The 24,162-nt window shown below is 36.0% G+C and overlaps 1 protein-coding gene across 5 annotated transcripts in view; it reads left to right on the plus strand.

Moving 5' to 3' along the window:
* Positions 1-24,162, plus strand: part of MGAT4C (MGAT4 family member C) — an 828,975-nt gene that overhangs the window by 197,521 nt on the left and 607,292 nt on the right. For 2 of the 5 annotated variants that reach the window (XM_082419019.1, XM_082419022.1), the window contains exon 1: positions 3,403-23,172. The gene's annotated coding sequence lies outside the window, so the exon portion shown is untranslated. Of the gene's footprint in view, positions 1-3,402; positions 23,173-24,162 lie in introns of those variants that run through there. The other 3 variants (XM_082419023.1, XM_082419025.1, XM_082419029.1) reach the window with 3 other exon arrangements.

Consider the following 24,162-nt stretch of genomic DNA (forward strand, 5'->3'; position numbering starts at 1 on the left):
TTCTATCCTTGTAACCCTTTATTTTTTATTCTATAGAGGTAACTAGAAAAGCAGGAACTTAAGAGACCCAGAAATCTTTCAAAGCCAGAAAACTTATGTGAAAGCTGAAATGTCTTATTTTGTGCTAAAACTACCATTTACATCAAGGGTGTAAAATAATCTCTTCAAGGGAAAGCTCATCTTCCCCTGAGACATATTAACTCTTCAAACATGGAATGTATACACTCCATAAATTATTAAATCACTGAAATATGTGATACATTTTAGGCAGTATATAATTGAGTAATACATTTTCTTTATTTATAACACATTTCTAATATTAAAATTTTAAAAACTTATAATACGACTATTTCTCGATTTCTTTGTGTATTAAATCTATAGTACTCAATGGTATCTGAATGGAAACCAGAGAGTGATCTGAAAATGACACCTAAATGAAATACACACATGCACACATATGTATGTATGTATGTGTGTATGTACGTATTATGTGTGTGTGTATATATATATTTTTTTCTTTATAATTGAGCTTTTCCCTTAGGTGATTAACTACCTACAGGTAAAATGTTATACCTAGCAATCTTTGAGATATTCTTAAAATATCTTAAAGATTCACAGCCTTGACTTGGAGAATAACTCATCATCTATGCACACTATTTAGTCAAGATGGAAGATTTACGATATGATGCTATTTTTATTAATAACATTCTAGAGTGGTTACTATCTTTCTGTATTTGTTCTTACAGTTTTATAAAAGGCTCTGAATAAGTCTCCATTTTCTATGCTAGGGAGTATTAGTCCTTTTTCTGCTGGAATAATCCTGCATAGCAAACAGCTGCCCCAGAAACTCAATGACTTAGTTATTTAAATCTCATTGGAGTGCAGGTCAGCTAATCTCAACTGGGATATGCTGTGCTAAACTGGGCCACAGGTTTTTGGTCCACGTGTTTTCATTCTGGTATTCTGGCTGAAGCAACAAAGGATAATTATGGTATGGCATTTTCAGGGAACAAGGTGGAAGCAGAAATGCATAATGCTACTCTGTTAAGGTGTCAACTCAATAATGACAGCCTGTCACTTTTCCATTGGTTAAATCAAGTCACATGGTTATGCCTAACATTAATTATTTATGGAAGTTGTTAATCTAAAACAAGTAGACTGCCAGATATTTCTCCAGCAAAGATGAGTTTACTTGGTATTAGCAGAGAGTTGCAATTCAGGGTCTGCAACTATGGAAAGCCACATGCCAGTGGCCAGGGAAGGAGAACACTTTTAGAAAGGGGAAAAGGAAGTCGGGAGGGCTAAGGTGAACAAGGAGTCCATGGCTTTTCCTTGGCTGAGTCCTTGCCAGGAAAGAAGAGGAGTCTTCTCCCTGTTGGTCTCTGCTCTCATGGTAGGTTGTGAGAGCTCTGCCTTCTGGTTTCCTGACTTTATTTAATTGAGGTTTCTGTTTATTAATTTTTTGAATAAAGTACACTATAAATACTAAGCCTTGGCAGTCACTTGGGGAAAAGGAAGAATTTATTGGCGAATAATACAATCTGCCAATAAGGTTTGCAAAGAGATATGTGTTCTCAGTTTTAACTAGTCAATCAGTATTTATTATGCTTTTTTTAGTCTTCTGAAAATTCATACAAGGGAGTGTACAGTTTGAGGTAAATAGTGTGTGAATTCTTAATAACCTTAAGCCTAAAAGGAGACACAAGAACACAACACAGATAATAAATTCAGGATAAGTAAATGGAATGAATAAAGAGAAGAATAGAGTAACTTCACTGATTAATTACCATAATAAATAAATAGATAAATCTTAGAAAAGATAAATATTCAAAGATGTGGAGAATATTTTGTTGAAAGTAAACATAGGAAAAAAATTTGGAAGCTATTACACTGGTTTACTTTTAAATATATAGTTGAAAAACTATGAAAGAATAAATCAACCCTTTTGTTCATGATTGGTTCCCTATTTAGTAATCTGATGGGGCTTTTTATTGAAAAGTCGAATCTCAGGATTGTAAGAGTCCTTAAAGGACATGAGAACATCAGGAGGTTGTGTAGAAATAAAGCAACATGATTCATTGTGTATAAGTAAAGCCATTCTTGTGAATGTAACATTTCTGAAATCTTCAGGGATACTTTGTCTGCCTGGGTTCAAGGACTGTTCCTGGGTGGTCATGTTGTATTCTGAGTTAAAAGTAAGTTTTATTTTGCCTTTTGCCAATAGTATAACACAATGTTCAAACATCGTTTACTCTTTAGATATTCTGAATGGCACCAAATAAAGCACATTGGTTTCCCAGTTTTTAACTCGGCATTTCTAAGACATCACTTTAGAACAAGAAGAGAAATTTGACACTTAAATCCTTGGGAAACCCATTGAGGGAAAGGTTTTTTTTTTTAATCTATTCAATATTAGTTTTCTTTAGTTACTGCTGTGTAAAAAGGGAACAAATTATTGCATTCAATGTATTTTTTATCATAAAAAGGAATATATCGTATAACTTCAAAAGACAAAAGAAGATCATACAACACTTTTATAATATTTTATGTACGATAACTTAGAATAACCTAAAATAAAATCAAATATTAAAATATGTTATGAAACAATTTAAAAAATCATTTATATTAAATGGTTTTTGGAGGCAGTTATCTTAGCTTAAAAAATCTTGGATCCAAGTAACAAATCCCAAGTATATGTGTCAAAGTTACTTGTTTTGACTTAATGAAATTAAGAATAAAGTCAGATTGATATTTATTTTCAAGAGAAAATTGCTTTATGGAAGACCATCAAGACATTGAGGTTTTTCTGAAAACTTCCAAAAGCTAAGAAGCCTAATATATAAATGTTAATAAAACATTCATTGGCATTTCATTGTAAAGACAAAATAGTCTAGGAGATATACTGTACAGATATACTTATGTACACAAGGAAATTAGGGTAGAAGTTACTGCAATTTTAAAATATAGTTTTTTTTTTTTTACTTTGTTTTAATTTGAGTCTAATAAGTACATCATCTATTTTCTTCCTGACCAATAAAAGCTTCCATGTGGTCTTTCATTATTTTTCAGTGTTATAAAGTCATTTTTACAGAATCTCTTTCTTCAATTTGGCTTGAAAACTTTATACTGGAAGTTTAAATTATCTTACCAATCTGTCCTCATTTCCCCACTCCCCAGTCCCTGGTAATCAGGTAACCAGCATTCTACTCTCTGCTTCTATGAGCTGTACTTTTTTTTTTTTTTTTTAAAGATTCCACATATAAGTGATACCATGCAATATATTTCTTTCTCTGTTTTATTTCACTCACCATAATGTCCTCCAGTTTCATTCATGTTGTCAGAAATGGCAGGATTTACTTCTTTTTAAAGGATGAATAATATTCCATTATATATATAATATATATATATATATATACACTACATATTCTTTATCTATTCATTCATCCATTGACACTTAGGTTATTTGAATCCTATAATCATGGATCATGATGATTTTACAGCTTTTGAAATACCACAAAAGTAGTATTTCTTTTCTCAAAGGAAAAGAAATAAGATTTAAAAAATCCAGGGGATCAAGATGGCAGTGGAGTAGGAAACAGAGTTCACCTCCCTACACAGAAACATTGAAAATACACCTACAAATGGAACGATTCACACAGAACAGCTACTGAGTGCCAACAGAAGACCTCAGACACCCAAAAAGACAAGAAAACTTCCATGTAACCTTAGGACAAAAGGAAAAAGAAAAAGAAGGAATCAGGATGGGCCCTGAGCCCCAGGGAGGGAGCTGTGAAAGAGGAAAGGTTCCTGCACCTTGGGAAGGCTCCTTGCCAGCAGAGAAATAAGACTGGACTAAGGGGGAGTTTTGGAGCCTAAGAGGGGAGAGAACAACCAGTTTGTGGAAGGCAAAATGGAGAGTAACCTGCACAGAGGGTCAGCACCACAACCCTGCACATCCCAACCTGAGATACTCCTCTGTCGGTGAGGGTGGGGGTCGGGTGCTCAGTCCTAGGGAGAAGACCAGGGTTAGGTGAGGAAACAGCCTGAAGAGATCAGCCATGGCAACAGGATATACTAGGAAGGAGCCTGGGCCCACCAGAGAAACAATGCACCATTATTGGGAGGCAAACGAGGAGAGGGACGGGCCCACCATAACAACTTCTATCCCTGTGAATGCTCCCAGGCAGCAGGACACTGCCTACAGGAGCTCTGGGGACAAGAGTGGGTCACCACCACCATCTTGGGCTCCAGAGGCTGGCACTGGCTGCCTCTTCCAGACCCGTGGGCAGATGCCAGGTCCCGCCCCTGCTGACCCAGAAGGACACAGACAGATCCAGCTACTAGTAATTCTGCCAGCAGGCCTCAGGACCTGCCCATATTATCCTGGGAAGGCACAGATAGTTTCTGCAACTAGGAAATCTGTCAGTGGATGCTGGAACCTGCCATGCTGTTCCGGGAGCATGCGGATAGCTTTCACTACTAGGAAATCCACCAGTGTGTGCTGAGACCTGCTCCACTGTCCTAGGAGGGTGCAGATAACTCACCCCACTAGGAAATCTGCCCAGAAGAGGGGCTGAAATCACAGCTGAGCCCCAGGGGCTGTGTGACTAAGGAAGAAGGGCTGAAATCTCTCCTCGTGGCTGCACAAACTGTGGAGTTACACCTCTACTGATGGCTTCTTAAATTCAGTACCTGTGAAATATCCAGAAGGACAACAAGTGCTCTTGCAGCTGTGATGGGTCTAGCTTTAGCAGCTGTGGGCTCTGTGGACATGTACAGACGGGGGTTGGGCCAGACCAGAGTTTGAGCTGTCTCCATAGCTCCCCCAGGTGCATGACTACTGCATGACTACTACAGTCCTGGACCTGACATCAGTACACCTGCGCCAGTGGCTGGGTGAAAACATCGCATGAGAGTCACCAGGGCCAATTGCCAGAATACCCACAGTTAAGGCAGGATGAAGAGCAGTGCCAACAACAGTATACTCTGTGAGCCTGCACAGTGGGTGAAAGGGGACACAACAGAGCACATGCACAGGTGAACAGCTCCAGAAGAGGAATACTCAGTGGCTTCTCTCCAAGTGGGAGTGCTCCAATCCCATCTACCTTGCGCCACAAATCAGAATCACAGCTAAGAAACAGATCTAGGGACCTCTACTCCAAAAACTAGGGAGCAGACCCTGCCGTAGACAGGGCAGTGACAACCACAGAGCAAAGGGGAGACCCCACTCAATAACTAGGCCAGGCTCTGATCACCACAACACCAGTCAAACCCCCTATCAAGGGGATGATGGCACAAGCCTCTGGACCAATGTCACCCACCAGGGGACAGACACCAGAGCAAGAGGAACTATAATCCTGCAGCCTGCAGAAAGGAGATGACAAACATAGTAAGACTGACAAAATGAGATGACAAAGAAATATGTTGCAGATGAAGGAGCAAGATAAAAGCCTACAAGAACAACTAAATGAAAAGGAGATAAGTAATGTATCGGACAAAGAATTCAGAGTAGTGATAGTAAAAATGATCCGAGATCTCAGAAAAACAATGGAGGCATGGATCGAGAATATACAAGAAAAGTTTAACGAAGACTTAGAAGAACTAAAGAACAAACAAACAGAGATGAACAAGACAATAACTGAAATGAAAAAATACACTAGAAGGAATCAATAGCAGAATAACTGAGACAGCAGAATAGATAAGTGACCTGGAAGACAGAATGGTGGAAATCTCTCCTTCAGAACAGAAAAAGAATAATGAAAAGAAATGAGGACAGTCTCAGAGACCTCTGGAACAATATTAAATGCACCAACATTCAAATTATAGGGGTCCCAGAAGAAGAAGAAAAAGAAAAAGGGCCTGAGAAAATATTTGAAGAGATTATAGACAAAAACTTCCCTACCAAGGGAAAGGAAACAGTCACCCAAGTCCGGGAAGCATAGAGAGTCTCATACAAGATAAATCCAAGGAGGAACACAATGAGACACATTTTAATCAAACTAACAAAAATTAAATACAAAGAAAAAGTACTAAAAGCAACAAGGGAAAAGCAACAAATAACATACAAGGGAATCCCCATAAGGTTATCAGCTTATTTTTCAGCAGAAACTCTGCAGGCCAGAAGGGAGTGGTAGGATATATTTAAAGTGATGAAAGGGAAAAACCTACAACCAAAAATACTCTACCCAGCAAGGCTGTCATTCAGATTCGATGGAGAAATTGAAAGCTTTATAGACAAGCAAAGGCTAAGAGAATTCAGCACCAACAAATGAGCTTTACGACAAATTCTAAGGGAAATTCTCTAGGTGAGAAACACAAGAGAAGAGAACAAAAGAGGAAAGGAAGAAAAAAGACCTATAAAAACAAACCCAAAACAATTAAGAAAATGGCAATAGGAACATTCACACTGATAATTACCTTAAATGTAAATGGATTAAATGTTCCAACCAAAAGACATAGACTGGCTGAATGGATACAGAAATAAGACTCATATATATGCTGTCTATAGGAGACCCACTATTGACTGAAAGTGAAGGGATGAAGAAAGATATTCCATGCAAATGGAAATCAAAAGAAAGCTGGAGTAGCAAAACTCATATCAGATAAAATAGACTTTAAAATAAAGACTATTACAAGAGGCAAGGAAGGACACTACATAATGATCAAGGGATCAATCCAGAAAGAAGATACAACAATTGTAGATATTTGTACACCCAACATAGGAGCACCTCAATACATAAGGCCCATACAAACAGCCGTAAAAGGGGAAATTGACAGTAACACAATAGTAGTGGGGGACTTTAACACCCCACTTACACCAATGAACAGATCATCCAGACAGAAGATTAATAAGGAAACACAAGCCTTAAATGACAAATTAGACCAGATAGACTTAATTGATAGTTATAGGATATTCTAACCAAAAGCAGCAGAATACACTTTCTTCACAAATGCACACTGAACATTTTCCAGGATAGATCACATCTAGGGTCACAAATCAAGCCTTGGTAAATTTAATAAAGTTGAAATCATCTCAAGCATCTTTTCCAACCACAACAATATGAGATTAGAAATCAATTACAGGAAAAAAAAACTGTAAAAAACACAAACACAGGGAAGCTAAACAGAATGTTACTAAATAACCAATGGATCACTGAAAAAATCAAAGAAGAAATCAAAAATTATCTAGAAACAAATGACAACAAAAACATGATGACCCAAACCTATGGAATGCAGCAAAAGCAGTTCTAACAGGGAAGTTTATAGCAGTACAATCTTACCTCAAGAAAAAACAAAATGTCAAATAACCTGACCTTACACCTAAAGCAACTAGAGAAAGAAGAACAAACAGAACCTAAAGTTAGGAAAAGGAAAGAAATCATAAAGATCAGAGCAGAAATAAATGAAATAGAGATGAAGAAAACAATATTGTAGCAAAGATCAATGAAACTAAAAACTGGTTCTTTAAGAAGATAAACAAAATTGATAAACCTTTAGCCAGATTCTTCAAGAAAAAAGGAATAAAAAAGAATAAAATTAGAAATGAAAAAGGAGAAGTTACAACTGACACTACAGAAATACAAAGGATCATAAGAGACTATTACAAGCAACTATATGACACTAAAATGGACAACCTGGAAGAAATGGACAGATTCTTAGCAAGGTACAACTTCCCAAGACTAAACCAGGAAGAATCAGAAAATATAAACAGACCAATCACAAGTAATGAAGTTGAAACTGTGAATAAAAATCTTCCAACAAACAAAAGTCCAGGACCAGATGGCTTCACAGGCAAATTCTATCAAACATTTAGAGAAGAGCTAACACCATCCTTCTCAAACTCTTCCAAAAAATTTCAGAGGAAGGAACACCCCCAGCTCATTTTATGAGGCCACCATCACCCTGATACCAAAACCAGACAAAGATACTACAAAAAAAGAAAATTGCAGGCCAATATCACTGATGAACATAGATGCAAAAATCCTTAACAAAATACTAGCAAACGGAATCCAACAACAGATTAAAAGGATCATACACCATGATCAAGTGGGATTTATCTCAGAGATGCAAGGATTCTTCAATATACGCAAATCTATCAGTGTGATACAGCATATTGTCAAACTGAAGAATAAAAACCATATGATCATCTCAATAGATGCAGAAACAGCTTTTGACAAAATTCAACACCCATTTATGATAAAAACTCTCCAGAAAGTTGGCATAGAAGGAACCTCCCTCAATATAAAAAAGGCTATATACAACAAACCCACAGCAAACATCATTTTCAATGGTGAAAAACTGAAAGCATTTCCTCTAAGACCAGGAACATCACAAGGATGTTGACTTTCACCACTATTATTCAACATAGTTTTGGAAGTCCTAACCACAGTAATCAGAGAAGAAAAAGAAATAAAAGGAATCCAAATTGGAAAATAAGTAAAACTGTCACTGTTTGCAGATGACATGATACTATACATAGTAAATCCTAAACATGCTACTAGAAAACTAGAGCTCATCAATGAATTTGGTTAAGTTGCGTGATACAAAATTAATACACCGAAATCTGTTGCATTCCTATATGCTAATATCAAAAGATCAGAAAGAGAAATTAAGGAAACAATCCCATTTAACATCACAACAAAAAAAATAAGATACCTAGGAATAAACCTACCTAAGGAGGCAAAAGACCTGTACTTAGAAAACTGTAATATACTGATGAAAGAAATCAAAGATGACAGAAACAGATGGAGAGATATACCATGTTCTTGGATTGGAAGAATCAATGTTGAGAAAATGGCTATACTACCCAAAGTAATCTACAAATTCAATGCAATCTGTATGAAACTACCAATGACATTTTTCACAGAAGTAGAACAAAATATTTTAAAATTTGTATGGAAACACAAAAGACCCCAAATAGCCAAAGCAATCTTGAGAAAGAAAAATGGAGCTGGAGGAATCAGGCTCCCTGACTTAAGAGTATACTACAAAGCTACAGTCATCAAAACAGCATGGTGCTGGCACAAAAATAGAAATATATATCAGTGGAACAGGCTAGAAAGCCTAGAGATAAACCCACACACCTATGGTCACCTAAGCTACGACAAAGGAGGCAAGAATATACAATGGAGAAAAGACAGTCTCTTCAATAAGTGGTGCTGGGAAAACTGGACAGCTACATGTAAAAGAATGAAATTAGAACACTCCCTAACCCGATACACAAAAATAAAACAGATTAAAGACCTAAATGTAAGGCCAGACACTATAAAACTCTTAGAGGAAAACATAGGCAGAACACTCTTTGACATAAATCACAGCAAGATATTTTTTGATTCACCTCCTAGAGTAATGAAAATAAAAACAAAAATAAACAAATGGGACCTAGTTAAACTTAAAAGTTTTTGCACAGCAAAAGGAACCATAAACAAAATGAAAAGACAATCCTCAGAATGGGAGAAAATATTTGCAAATGAAGCGACTGACAAGGGATTAGTCTCCAAAATATACAAACAGCTCATAGAGCTCAATATCAAAAAAAAAATAACCCAATTAAAAAATGGGTGGAAGATCTAAATAGACATTTCTCCAAAGAAGATCTACAGATGGCCAAAAATCACATGAAAAGATGCTCAACATCACTAATTATTAGAGAAATGTAAATCAAACTACAATGAGGTATCACCTCACACCAGTCAGAATGGCCATCATCAAAAAATCTACAGACGATAAATACTGGAGAGGGTGTAGAGAAAAGGGAACCCTCCTACACTATTGGTGGGAATGTAAATCAGTACAGCCACTATGGAGAACAGTATGGAGGTTCCTTAAGAAACTAAAAATAGAACGACCATAAGACCCAGCAATCCCACTCCTGGGCATATACCTGTAGAAAACCATAATTCAAAAAGATACATGCACCCCAATATTCACTGCAGCACTATTTACAATAACCAGGACATGGAAGCAACCTAAGTGTCCATCAACAGAGGAATGGATAAAGAAGATGTGGTACATATATACAATGGAATATTACTCAGCCAGAAAAAAGAATGAAATAATGCCATTTGCAGCAACATGGATTGACCTAGAGATTGTCATACTTAGTGAAGTAAGTCAGACATAGAAAGACAAATATCATATGATATTGCTTATATGTGGAATCTAAAAAAAATGCATACAAATGAACTTTTTTACAAAACAGAAGTAGAGTCACTGATGTAGAAAACAAACTTATGGTTACCAGTGGATATTGGGGGAGGGAGGAGGGATAAATTAGGAGATTGGGACTGACATATACACACTGCTATATATAAAATAGATAACTAATAAGAACCTGCTATACAGCACAGGAAAATCTACTCAATACTCTGTAATGGCCTAATGGGAAAAGAATCTAAAAAAAAAAAAAAAAGCGTGGATATATGTACATGTATAACTGATTTACTTTGCTGTACACCTGAAACTAACACAACATTTTAAATCAACTATACTCTAATAAAAATTTTTTTAAAACATCCACATGTTCTTATAATAAATAACCTGAAATAAAATTAACTCTATTTCCCTTATAAAAGAGAGTATAATTTTCAACATTGTCCAAAAAATTGAAAAGGGACTGTAATAATGAAGGGCTCTTACTAAAATGAAAATGAACATTTTGTTACAAATATTTTTGCAATTTCAAAAACAAATATTGTAAATCAGTAACAATTTTGGATTTGGGGTAAAATGTGGTGCTCCCTAGTGTTTTTTAGTTATGGATAGTTTATAAGGATGACCACTCTCATCTCAGGGTGAGACCCCACCCTTGGTCCTTCTCTTACCCAGAGTAAGGCTCTTCCTCTGAGGTACTGGGGGTTCAAGGACACTGTGTCCTTGCCCCCACCTCCCACTTTAGGCTGAGATATGTTGTGGTGCTGGGCTTTCTGCCTATCGACCAGCAGTGCCATCTCCGCCCACCCTGGAGGCTCCCCTGGCCCAAGTCCCTGCAGGGCCAGCCTAGAAGTCCTTTGCTGGTGGAGTTTAGGGACGAGGGGTCAAATTGCCTTCTCTCTCTGTCTCCCCTGGTCCTATTTGCTGTCTGGCTGGTGCTTCCCTCCCCCACCCCATGTCTTTGGGGTCCATTTGTCTGTCTTTTGTTGTTGTTGTTTTATATTAACATGCCTGGAGCAGTCCCTTACCCTCTATCTACCCACTGCAGTTAATTTATCTGTCATTAAACGTGGCTGCTCTGCTTCCAGCCTCTGCTTCTGCCATATCCCTAATAAAACGTGGAGCCCCCCCCCACAAAAAAAAGAATAGACTCTTTAAATTCAAATACAGTAAGTCCCCTACGTACGAACATTCAAGTTGTGAACTTTCAAAGATGTGAATGTGCGTCCACATGTCCAGTCACATAAGTTAGTTCATGTGTCTGGAGTACATTGTCAAGTGCATGCGTCCTCTACAAGTCGTTGTGCTTTTGTGTACTTTACTGTACAGTACTATGTAGAGTACAGTAGTACAGTATCTTTATTTCAGTATGTAGGGGACTTACTGTATATATACTTCATACAATTTGAATGTTATTGAAAACATAATTGTTTTAAAAGTTTCATGTCTGAAAATACAATTTTTAATTCAAAGTTTGGTACAAAAATATTTATTTAAATTTGGAAGTTTACTCTTTAGCCATGGATAAAATATATACTTGTAGTTACGCTATCATATTCTGGAAAAGAGTATGACAATTTGCAAATGTTTGCTTTGTACTTAGGTTTATCTCATTTGCAGGTTTTGTTTGTTTTCCAAAAGATTTTTGTCTTGATCATAACATAAGATTTTCTTTTAACACAGAGAGCATAGCTGAATTAGAAATTATTTTTATCCATCTTAAGAATAGTAATAGGACAGATGACAATAAATGAAAGTGACTACCCTAATGACAGTAATAACTGACATTTATTTAATGTTTATTAGGCACCAAGTATCTCCCTTGACAATTTATACATATAAACTTTTGTACAAAATTGAGCACAATTTTTAAATTTTCTTTTTTCCCCTATGCTTTAGATATGGATAGACAATTAATAGAATTTTGTGATGAAAGAGCTTCCACAATTGTTTGTATTAACCTCTTCACTTTTAGAGGCAAGAACTCTAAGGATCAGCTAATTCTGTGGTAGGCTGGAAATTCAACTCCAAAGTCCTAATGAGTAAGTTCAGCCTTGTATCACTAATTTGTTTTACAAATGAGATGCATAAAAGTAGATATCATATTCTTATCACTAGTTCTGTTAGTAATCAAACCTGAAATTTTATTGGTACTTTTAAAAGCAGTAACATAGTTGGAAAATACATAATATACTTTTTGTAGGAGTTTGATTAATGTAAACTAAATTTCATATTTGAGACTGATTATAAAATGGAACAAGTGGCATTATTCATTCATTTATTCATTCAACAGATATTTATTGAGCATCTGCCATATGTATAGGCTCTATGATCCATGAGTGAACAAGACAGGCAAAAGTCTCTGCCTTCATGAAGACATTTACTCTAGTGGGGAAACCGAAAATAAACAAGAAGCAGTGTAAACTATGCCTCATATTAAAATGTGATAAGTGCTTTAAAAAGGGGGGCAGGGTAGAGTGATATTAAATGTAAGAGATGGGGTAAAATTTCTAGTTAGGCTGGAATGTCTCACTGAAAATGGGATTTTTAAAAATAAAAATCTGCAGGAAATTCAGATGTGTGTGGGTAGGGCATCCCAGGCAAAGGGAGCAGTACGGGCAAAGACCTGATGTTGGGTGTGTAGTGGGCAGGTTTGAAAATTATGGAGGAGGAATAAAGGAGGACTGAAGAGAAGTGTTGTGGTAGATGAGGTCTGTGAGGGAGCCAGGAATTAGATCAGGCATGGTTTTACAGATCATATTAAAGATTTCAACATTCAATTTGAGAGGTAAAACAATGATCTATTCAAGGCTTTTAGGTAAAGTGGAGTACAAATCTAACAAGTTTTTCTGGGATCACTCTGGCTTCTCGTTTAAAATGGACTGAAAGGTCGGGGAGGAGAAAGGCAGAAGCAGGGAAATAGGAAGAAGATTTTTCCAGAATATAGGCAAGAAATGATGGTAGCTTGTACTAGGATGAAGCAAGAATTGCTGAGAAACATTTTGAAAGAAGTGCAGATAGGAGTTGCTAATGACAGGGGTGTTTTGTCAGAGAAAAAGACTAAATGAAGGCTCCTTGGTTTTTTAAGTAGGCAACTGGAAGTCATTGACTGTTGGGTGAAGACACAGGAGGAGCAGATTTAAGGGAGCATGTAAGGTTCTCAGTTTTTGACCTGATAAATTTGATATGCATAGATTTTGCAGTTGGATAAATAAATCTGAAGTTTAGGAAGAGTTACAACTTTGGAAGGCATCAAAATTGACATGGGATTTAAGTCTGAAAACGAATGAAATCATTTCGGGGAATCAATATAGAGATATTGTTCAAAGACTGAATCTTAGGGTAACTTACTATTTAGGTGTTTGTTAGATAATTAAAACAAAAAAGAGTAGATTGAGGAAAAAGAGCCTGGAAAGTAGAAGGAAAATCAGGCATGTGTGTAATTAGGAAAGAGGCCAAGTGAAGAAAATATTTTAAGTTGGAGGGAATAATCAACGGTACCAATTTCTTCTAAAGGTCAAAAGAAAAAAAAAAAGTGAGGGCAGAGAATTGACCATCAGACTTAGTAATATGGCGATCAATAGTGACAACAAAATGAGCAGTTTTGGAGGAGTTGTGGTGATAAAAATTTGATGATGGTGTGCTTGACAGAAAATGGGAAGAAAGACGTTCAAAGAATCAAGCATAGAGGGATATTTCAAGGAGTTTTTTACTTTATAGCTGGAAGAAAAATAAGGTGATAGCTTGAAGGGGAAACAGGTCAAGATATTTTATAAGATGGGCAACATAACTGCATGTTATTTTGATGCTGATGGGTATGATTCATTTGATGGGGAATATCTGATAGAAAAGGGAAAATTGCTAGAGCAGTGTCCTTAAAAAAGAAAAAGGAGATGGGATTGAGTACACAGTGGAAAAACTGTATTTACTTGGAGTGTGGTCCATCCTGATAACAGAAGTGGGAATATTCAAGCACAAATGCAAGAAAATAGGTGTGAAGGGGCAGGTGGTATATGGAATTTCTTTTTTTTACTGTTTTATTTTCTTTAGTGACATAGGAAGAATGATCATAAGCTAAGAGTGGGAGAAGAGGAGAAGTTTGAGGCAAAATGACATAGTATAAAATAGTCCTAGAGCACAGAAAAGAGTGGAGGGTCTAGGGAAGTACAGTATGAGTTACTGCTCATGAATTTAAATTGATGCCCATGTAGATGATTTGGAATTTCCTCTAGGCTGGTACAGTGGGGCAGATGCAGGTGTGCAGAAGATGGAGAGTTGGATTTAACGATGGTTGTAGTTTAGCCTAGAAAGTAAATGAATATGATAGGAAAAAAAGAGTTGATGCTGCATTTAAGTGAGTGATTTTGTAATGATTAGCAATGAAATTTAAGCTTGATAATAAGAGAAGTGCAGGTGTTGGTTGAGGGGTAAGAGATAAGGAAAAATGGTAATGTCTCACTGGCTACAAACTATTGTTGGAGTTTGACTGTTTGAGGGGGTGAGCTGGAAAGGTAGAAAATTGTAATCAGGCATGTTTGAAATTGAGGTTTGGGGAGAGGGGTAGTGATTAGTAACAACAAAGTCATAGGTGCGATCATAGAAGGGAGTTCTGCAATTAGGGTGGGAACCAAGATGATTGAGAAGAATGGAGAGGCTAGGCCTTGGAGTTTGAATTCACTACAGAAGTGGTGTTGGAGATAGTTGAAGTGAGCCAGGAGCTATCTTCAGTAAAGAAAAAAAAAGGAGATGACATAGGGGATTTTGAGATGATAGCAGCAAAGGGAGGTGTTTTATAGAGGAAGGATATATAATTGTCTAGGATAGGATGATGAATACAAAAAGGACACTTACCCTACTTTAAGGCCCAGACTCATAACGTCTATAGAAGAAGTAGTATCATCAGGAAAGAATCAGGTTTAAGTTAGAACTTAAACATGCTAGGGAGAAACATTCTAGGAAGATTTTGAGGATATAGTCAATTTTGCTAATGATTGAACTTGAGAGAAAAAGAAAATATGAATGGCGGATGGATAAACATTCAGATTCAGAAGCGATCTTGGAGTAGGAAGAAACTTCAGAAATGATATAATCTAAATGTTTGATATGTTGAAGCCTCTTCACAATGTAACTAATATTCATCCAATCTCTATTTGAATATTTCCTGTGACTGGCTCCTTACAGGCAGCCCATTCCAAAAATGAGATATTTTTTAATGTTCAAAGATACTTCCATTTGCTTGAAACTTAAATAAAATTTATACAGCATAGGTTTCTTATAATTAGGACTCTCTTGCTTCCTGTTGCTGCTCCCAGACTATTATCTCTGCTCCCTATTTTGATCATCCCATTTGAACTCTCTGGTTTGCCTGTTCTTTTCCCTTTTCCCTTTCTGAGGCTGGACATTTACAGACCTCCGAGTTACTTGTTTAAAATCACCGATAATTTCATCAGCTGACCACCTTAACAGTTACCACCATTGCAAGCAACTTTAATGAGGAGGTGCCCAATTCATTGATTTCCAGTTGTTCTCACTACTGATCAGTTGCCTTCTACTTTCACATTATTCTTCCACACCTGGATTCTCTTTATACCTGCATCATATTTACTTCTTGACTCCCTTGCTCTAATTTCATACATACCTGTCAAGACTGTAACTATGGACAAATCCATCTCTGTGCCTGTACCCCAATAACGAAACATCAAACAGCATATTGGAGGCACTATAGTTTCATGTTCACCAAACTCAAATGGACTTTCCACAATTCACTCAAGAAACAATGTAAATATCTTCAGAAAGTTTACTCTGCTTATTTCCACAATGAAATCTCATTTAGCCACTCTACTTAAATCTTTAACTACTTCTTTTTTCCCTCCACTAATCACAGCATATGGTTCACTTTTTTCCAGAGAGAAAGCTTCAGACAGCAACTACTTAATATTTTTGCTACCATATCTAAAAACTGACCTGCTGCCTCCTGTTCCCATTACAATGAAGAAAGCATTACTCCAATTTAAATCCAGTCCCTTCACATGTGCTTCTTTGCTCCCATTGAACTCTTAGCTCTGTCTGCTGCATCTTCAACATCTTGATTTTTACCACGTATTCCCTCTGATCAATCAAACATGATCTAATATCTGTAATCTTAAATAGAGCAAAACAAGCCTTGCCTTGACCTCATATACCCTTTTAGATATTACTTTTATCTGTTTTTTGTTTCCTATTTCCCTTCATAACCAGTTTTTCAAGAGTTTGTGTTTATGTGTGTGTGTGTGTGTGTGTGTGTGTGTGTGTGTTTTACATATATCACTTCAATTTTTTTTTACCTTCCAGCTATTTTTTTACCCTTGTCATTCTAGGGTTCTTCTTGCAGGGTCACCAGTTAGTAACTTATTGCTAAATTGGACATGTTTCCATCCTAGTTTAGTTGTCAGCAGTGTTTTACACAATGGACCACTTCTTTTATCCTGAGAGATCTTTATGGAGATCAAGAGGATGTGTTGTGGATACATATTCTCAGGCTCTAAAATTCAAGTTATGATAGTATGTAATTATTTTAATTTTAATTTTTTTTTTATCATAACCAGAGTTAGCTTGAGTTACCCATTCTGCTTGGTAGGAAAAAAAAACTTAACCGAATTAATTCTAAGTAAATTTAATGGCTTCAAAGTATTCTCGGAGTCAGGTTTTAATTCCGTCAAATCAGAATTCCCCCTCCCTTTCCTTCCTTTCTTCCTGAATTGGTTTAATTTCTGAAAAGTTTATACAATACAATATCAGATGGTGAGGCATCTGGGCTTCAGCCTTCCTTTGTCCTACACTGACATCTGTTGTAATGTACAATCACATCCGCTATCCCCACCACACTGGCATCTGCTGAGGTTTCTGTATACCCACCTGGTTTTTTGACATACATCCTACAGTGCTCTTTGTTATAATTTACTCTCATCATGACTACAAATCCCTTTAACATCTGCCGGTTTTCTCATTCTCAGCCAAGTGTCTTGTTACCAGAGGTAAAGGAAATCCTGTTTCTTTCTCTTGTCACCCAGGGACCACAGGAGACTTGCTGTGGCTGCCTTGTGTCTTCTTTAGCAGCAAAGAGACATCTCAACCCTCTTACTCCTATTTTCATTGGGTTACTAGGGAATACTAAAAGTGTGTTTTTCTCACATCATTTCAGAAAAGCTTAAGAGCAAATGCATCCTTTATTCCTGGAACTTCAAACTGTTTAGTTCTTTCTGTAAATATCCCTTTTACTTTTTACTGACTTAAGAGCAGATAAGATAGTCATAAAATTCACCTTAGGCCTAAACCAGGGTGTAAATGCTTCTCTCTAACACACTGTTCAACCTTTCTCTGTACCAAGGGAGCAATTGTTCTTTTTATTCTAATAAAGAGGAAGAGGGATTTAATGTTTCTGTTCTTCTCTTTGTCTATTATATCAGTAAGATAGCTTTCATTAAAATAAAACCCAAGGATTTAGCATCTCTGCTTTTAGGTCTCTATTTTCACTTCATCCCATTTGGTTGTGCTGGGAAAAAAAGGACCACATGTTAAAGGTCAAGATATTTGATGGAGATTAGAGGGAGAGACTTGCATTTCTGTAGTATGGCAGAATGGGTAATCTGCCTATCTTTGGCTTGGGGAAAATATTATAAACGCTGAATAGATTAACACATTTAAATGCATTGATGAGCTGAGTGGAAAGTAAGGAATACTCTCAGGCAAAACTAAATGAAAAGAGAAAAAGTGGTAAGTAGAATGCTAGTTTCCACTTTGAGAACAACTGCAAATTTTAGTGAATTTGAGTTTTAGTTTTCATAGATTTACCGAACATAGAGAACAGAGAGATAAGTCCAATAGTTGCTTAAATTAGGAAGGCTAAAAGAATATAATCCCATCATAAAGCTGGGTCCACCAAATTGGCCAGTCCCTTGATGTAAGTGTAAAATAGATACAATTGTACATTTCTGGAGGGTGTTACAATAAGACATTTCTATCTTTAATTCTAGTGCCGAATGACTGGGAAAAATACTCATTCTAGCTAAAAATAACCCCAGTATTGGATTGTAGCCTGAATTATGTGATGTGAAAAACTTTAATGCAATACTGTAGTTTAAAGTGGTCCTAGGTTGGTATAGCCCCCAGTCACCTGGCAGAAACAATTGTGAATTTTCTTCGGAAGAATCTGTTTTCAGTCTAAGCCACAAATAATTACCACAAATAAAATTTTAAGAAACATAAATTTATAATAAAAAACATAAAACACCCAAAGAAACAAGGTTCTACAAGCTAGAGTCTCCAGAAATTAGAGACGGGATATCAAAACTGAACAATGTAAAATAAATATGCTTTATGGGATGCATAAATAGAGTACTGAGAAAAAGAAATCAACAAGAAAATGTTAAAAAGACCGAGAAGCTTTAACAAAAGACTCGAGAGAATGGTTTGATATTGAAACTATTGTTTTAGATCAGGGTCCCTAGAATCAGATTCTGAGATATACACTTGAATGCAGGAGGTTTAATTGGGTGTGTTCTTCAAGGAGTGGGCACCTGTAGGGCAGTACAAAAAAGCCTGACTGACTGATGCAGTTGCAACAGGAGCCGTAACAGATCTTATAAACTCTGGACCAAATCACTCCTAAAACTACTATTTAAAACCAGACACATTTTAGTGTTTCTGTCTATTATACAGAACAGTGACCATCCCCCAGATTGAATATAATGGTCATAAGCGGGAAATGACATCATAATCATGAAATTTCTTTAAGGACTCTAAAAGTTCTGTGCAAATGGGTTATCATGACCATCTCTCCAGGAATCAAAAGCACAGCCACTGTAGTCAGATAATCTCAATTCACTTCTGACTCTGACACTCACTAGCTAGTGAACCAAAAGCAAATTACTTTTTCTCTATGCCTTAGTTTTCTCATATCTAGAGTAAAATAAATAAAAATTACTTTGTAGCATTGCTGTGGAGGACTAAATAAGATGAACTTACCTGGAGAATAAGTATAGCACCTATTATATAACTATAGTTTATTAAATATTATCTGATGTAGCAAAAGTACTTTTATTATTTATTTTTGGTTGTGGTGGGTCTTTGTTGCTGCGCACGGGCTTTTTCTGTTTGTGGCGAGCCAGGGCTACTCTTTGTTGTTGTGTGTGGGCTTCTCACTGTGGTGGCTTCTCTTGTTGCGGAGCACGGGGTCTAGGTGCGCGAGCTTCAGTAGTTGCAGCACACGGGCTCAGTAGTTGCAGCAAGTGGGCCCTAGAAAAGCAGTCCCTAACCATTTTGGCACTAGGTACCAGCTTCGTGTAAGACAGTTTTTCCATGGACTGGGGGGTTGGGGGGGGGTGGGAGTAGGGTTTGTTCAGGCGGTAATGTGAGCGATGGGGGGAATGTTTCAGGTGGTAACGTGAGCGATGGGGAGCGATGGGAAGCAGCAGATGAAGCTTTGATCACCTGCTACTCACCTCCTGCTGTGCAGCCCGGTTCCTAACAAGCCTTGGACCCGTACTGGTCTGAGACCCGGGGGTTGGGGACCCCTGCCCTAGAGTGTGAGGGCTTCAGTAGTTGCGGCGTGCAGGTTCTAGGGTGTGCGGGCTTCGGTAGTTATGGTGCACGGGCTCATTAGTTATGGCTTGCAGGCTCTAGAACACAGGCTCAGTAGTTGTGGTGCAGGGGCTTAGTTGCTCCGCGACCTGTGGGATCTTCCCAGACCAGGGATCGAACCTGTGTCCCTTGCAATGGCAGGAGGATTCCCAACCACTGTGCCACCAAGGATGTCCCAAAAGTACTTTTAAAAAGAAAGAGGAGTATCATAATCATAATCCCTAACTTAGCATCTGCCTCACTTTTCCTATATTTATGATATGCTATTTAATCCCCTGTCCCCAAGACATTTTCTGACCATGGCACATGCAGAGCCTAACTCCCATGCCAAAAGCAAAATAATATTTTACTGAAGTTTGCCTTTACTGGAATATATGTATTCTGCAACAGCAAGAGGTCCTTGACTTTTTCTCTCTTTATATACATTTATAGGAGAATATAAATGCCCATCCTACCCTTGTTATGGGAGCATATCACATATTTGCATGGTGATACTATTCCTTAGACTAAGCGTTTTAGGATATGTTTGGGTTGATTCCTTTCACTTTACTACTACATTTACAAAACAAGTATAATTATAGTATTGAGATTTTTATTGGCAGAAGCATCCACTGTTAATCAAATAACATTGAAAAATATGTATTGTATCTGTGCCCTGAAAAGACTATATATGACTTTCTTCTTGTGTGTGTTTGTTTTCCTACACTTAGAACAAGCCAAGGTGCGATTGTTTCTTTGAATAAAGTCCCTTTATCCTGGCCCCTTGAAAAGAGCAAAATTACTGCTACTTTTTATGGTTCAACTTTTCAACCTATCCAGTTGCAGTTGAAATAAATCCCATATAGAATCTGATCCACAAGTTGATTCCTTTACATCAATAAACAAGTCTTTGTTTCATTCTCTATGTTTGACCAGATTTAACCTGTTCTTTAAAGAAAACAATCTGGGGTAACTTGACCCCTACCATAAGCTGTCAAGATGAAAAATCCACACTGTAATGTCAATTTGCAATGCTTGTGGTTCAAAGAAGATTTGCAGCACATGTGATTTATTTTTCAATCACCTAAGATTTAACAAACTATACTGTGATTAATCTCAAAAAAATTGAGAGATAATTTATTTTTACAAATTTTAGTTGAACAGCAAAAGCATGTCATTTCTAACAGTGCTATTAGGAAAAACAATAACACAACAGCTCTTGAAGTGTGTATAGAGTGAATATTTTAAAATCACAAAGAAAAAAAGGCAACACCTGAGAAAAAACTCTACTGACATTTTGGTATGATGATTTCATGATGTTAAATAAAATGATTTAACATCATTTTTAAATGATTTAAAATGATTTCATGGATGTTAAATAGATGGAAGTGATGTATAACCTCTTTTCAGGGCTTTTATTATGAGATTAAGCTCCTCTTTTTCAAATGCATGTCATCCTATTGAGTCCTTCTAACAGAGGATAATTTTAATGCAGATTTTGGTTATCTCAGTAATGAACTTAACAAAAATAAATTAGTTGAAATGAAAATTCAGCGATGTTGGGATGACTCCTGTGTTTCAAATGCTCTGACACTTGCTCAATTTCGGCAAGTGATTTCTTGCAATTTTCAGCATCTTTAGGAAAATCTACTTTAGAATTAATCTCCTAATATTCACTTTTCAGCTGTATTCTATTCAGAATCAAACCTGTTAGACCTGCCTTCTGCTGAGTAAGTCCTTTGCTTCCTTACTTACAAAATTTTATTTTCTTAATGATAACATCTATGATTGCAAATTGCGCCTGACAAATTCTTCTTAAGGTCTTTTCCCTTGTTTTCCTGCAAAACCAATTTAGTCTTGTTTTAACTATAAAACCTAACTTAATAATCAACAATTCTTGTTAAGTGCAGAAATGTTCTATTACCAAAAATCCATGTATGAATTAATCATTTTTACTCTTTTATTACAAGTATATAATCATTAAATAGTTGGATGTGTTTTAACTGATATTGAAAGATATCTAAGATACAATGTTAAGACAAAAAGTGAGTTAGAAAATAGTGTGTTTTTATACTTACAGCCATATGTATAAATATATTTGAACGTGAGAGAATAATGTTAAAATATGTTAGTACATACATGGAAAAAATCTGACATAAAATGCAGAAAACTTAATAATATTCCTTTCTTAAGTGGGATCATAGTGAACATTCATTTCTTACATCTGTATATGTTATTTTTGGCAAACTAGGTTTTGTTTTGTTTTGATTTCTTATAATAAAACATGGGAAAAAACCAGAAGCATGTAAATCCACATATTAACAATGACTAGCTCCAGGAGATATGATTATAGGCAATCTTAATTTTCTTCTTGGCTGTGTTTAATATACATGTGAATGAATAAGAATTATCAGTTTAGGCAATGCAAGGTAGAATCATATTAATGGACTAAAATTTAAAAACTCCCTCATTTATGGTACTTATAAAAACGTCTCATTCTTTATACACTTTTTCTTTGTAAATATGATTTTACATATATGGTTAATTTTATTTTAATGAAATTTATTTATTAATAAACTGCCTTAAATGTGTGAACATTGTTAAATCACCAAACCAAAGGTAATACATCACAGCTAAATTATTGCTTGACTTTCTCAAAAACTTCTCTTGTTGATTGCCTGGAGATTGGCAATTAAGTAAGATTTTTTTTTTAGTTATATTTTGGTTCTTTATTTTCCTTACCTTTTGTCCTTGTGGTTATGCCTTTTTTTTTTTTTTATATAGGGTCACAGGTAATGACAGTAAAATAACAATATACCGCCTTTCATATACAACAGGGAAAAGACATTAGGAAGATTAGTTTCTATTTATAAGAAACATTGAAACCATAAAAGAGTAAAAAATCATATTCAGTAAGTCCTTGTTTTAGATGTCTTTCCCCTACATTGCAATGTACTGAATCACTCTTTCTTATGAATCACATGAACATATAGGTTTCATTAATTTATTTTAAAATTCTTATGTCATAAAGTATGCCTGTTTTGTTCCTAATTATCCTCTTAATTTTTCTTACTATTATTGTCTTTTTTTGCTTCTTCAGTCATTGCCAGCAATATTTAAGGTCTCTGATAGTTAATGGTAATGTCAGAGGACATTTTCTGGATCCAAGCCAATCATAACATCATTCAGTAATGTTTATATATACCAAGCTTGCCAGCTACTTACCAGTGCATAACAGAAGATAAATGTACACTACTCTACTACCAAGGATAAAAGAATCCAAGCCATCTGACTGCTAGCAGCCTAATTTTTACACGGCTGTTTACAATTCTCATCGTCATGTTATAGCAATAGGACTTATTAATCCTCTGACATTTTTCTCTTTGACAGCTTCTCAGCTTCTGTTATATCCTTCTTGGATGGGTAAGTACTATATGCTATTCTGAAACTGTGAGTCAAGTTTTGTATGTTGAGACTGTTTTAGACACTTAGTCTACTAAAGTGTAACAACTTGGATTTAAACCTATCAAAGATAAAAAAATAGGGCTCAAGGGTTCAAGAAAAGTGAAATGAAGAAAAGTGAATTCAGAGATGTGATTGCAATGGAGCCTTTCAATATTTTGAACTCAGAGTGGGTTAAACTATAACTTACATTATAGTTTCTACAGGTAGGCCTTAGCATTTTACTCCAAATGGAAAACATACTTTTAAGACAGCTACATTCTTTCAAGAATATTCAAATGGTTTGATTTAGGAATATTTTTGCTATAATATTTTGAATTTTATATCTTTTTAACTCTACATTTTCAAATTAATTTCAAATCATTAATAATTAGTTAAAACCACCAATGCAAGGTGGTATTTGTCTCTTTATTGTGTATTACATTTTATTTAATTACTATTAAATAAGATTTGATAATATATACTATATACATTAAATACAAACAGTAAAAACAGAACAAAATTATTCAAAGGGTGTGTGTGTGTGTGTGTGTGTGTGTGTGTGTGTGTGTGTGTGTAGATCCACATACTAACAATGACTAACTCCAGGAGATAGAATTATAAGCCATCTTAATTTTCTTACTTCTTATATATATACTTTTATTTATATATACAAACACCTGAATTTATCATTTATTACAACCAAGCTCTAAACAAGGTTATGCTGCTAGAATCTATAGCAAAAAGGAGAGAAAATATTTAAATTCTGCTATTCCCTTTGTCCAGTAAAAGAAATCAAGTATTTTGTTTAATGTGGACAGATACATTTCTTTATGCCAGTGAATCCAGAAGCAATTCAGGCATATAAAATATATTAGTTAGATTCATGTTGTCAACCATAAATTTACACAGAAATTTTATTCAGATGGGTAATTTATATTTTTGGATCTTTGTCCGATCTTGCTTGAAAAC

The sequence above is a fragment of the Balaenoptera physalus genome (genome assembly GCF_965194825.1).
Source record: "Balaenoptera physalus genome assembly, chromosome: 13".
Lineage (NCBI taxonomy): Eukaryota > Metazoa > Chordata > Mammalia > Artiodactyla > Balaenopteridae > Balaenoptera > Balaenoptera physalus.